The sequence below is a fragment of the Acyrthosiphon pisum genome, unplaced genomic scaffold (genome assembly GCF_005508785.2).
Source record: "Acyrthosiphon pisum isolate AL4f unplaced genomic scaffold, pea_aphid_22Mar2018_4r6ur Scaffold_17112;HRSCAF=17780, whole genome shotgun sequence".
NCBI lineage: Eukaryota > Metazoa > Arthropoda > Insecta > Hemiptera > Aphididae > Acyrthosiphon > Acyrthosiphon pisum.
The window spans coordinates 1-958 of NW_021766110.1; the positions used below are offsets into that span (position 1 = coordinate 1).

A 958-nucleotide genomic window follows, 5' to 3' on the forward strand; every position below is an offset into this window, starting at 1 on the left:
GAACATCAGCAAAACTTGTTGATAAATCCATAGGTGTCAATTATATAAAAAGCCAAATCTGTATGGTCTTCAGTCCTGATACAATAGTTTTATCAAATTGTTTTTTACTTCAATTTTCCACAAATACGGCTTTACAATTATACATTTTAACACATCGATTTGGGGGCCTATATCGGAATGGGGGCCCGGGGGCCGATGTGCAATGCACACCTTGCACACCCGGTAGTTGCGGCACTGCACGCCTCATTGATATGTCAAATTGAAAATTGAGCTTTAATTCGACCTTCAAAATGTTCTCTTCTTTTAAATAGAAAATAACGAAATCTGACTAGTCAACGGAGGGCTTGGGAATATTTCCTGTAAGTTATGATTTTGTACACCCTTAACAATAATAATATATTTAATGCTCTCATCAAAATAGTTACTGAATATTGCACGGAAATATGGACTAGCTGCCATTAAAACATTTTTATGACCAAACGTTGCACATCCATCATCAGTTTCAAATCTAATATCACATAAAACTTCATTTCTAAAAACAAAAAAGTGTTACTGATGTTTATTTTAAATGAAGATATAATCACTGTCAACATACTTGCGCAGAGATTGTAAGTCTTCCAGTTGTTAAGAACCCCTGGCTATATTAGTTAGTATATATATATAATAGTGTATAAGATAGTATTGTACGACGGCGACTGTCTGAAATTGCTGCGACAGCAATTCCAGGCAAGCGCTGGCTACAGGCACGGCTCGTATAGCATCGAGTGCAGTGGCATTTCAGAGCAGTAGACGGAACCTTGTGATTCGCGCCAGAGCATTATTATTGTCAGACCATTTTATTTCATTAAATGTATTGTAAGTTTTTCTTTTCAAGTAATATAGAAAGTAACCTATAGTTCGAAAGTGTTCGTTGTTTTATTTGTGCACGAACCTCCAAAGGAGATTCGTAACATTTTTG

At 36.0% G+C, this 958-nt stretch overlaps 1 long non-coding RNA gene across 1 annotated transcript; it reads right to left on the reverse strand.

Moving 5' to 3' along the window:
- Positions 1 to 7: 7 nt before the first annotated feature.
- Positions 8 to 931, reverse strand: LOC107885822. The gene is made up of 3 exons (XR_001680542.2): positions 596 to 931; positions 426 to 532; positions 8 to 357 (listed from the first exon to the last, which is right to left on the reverse strand). It is a non-coding gene; the product is annotated as an uncharacterized LOC107885822 (long non-coding RNA).
- Between the last annotated feature and the right edge of the window lie 27 nt (positions 932 to 958).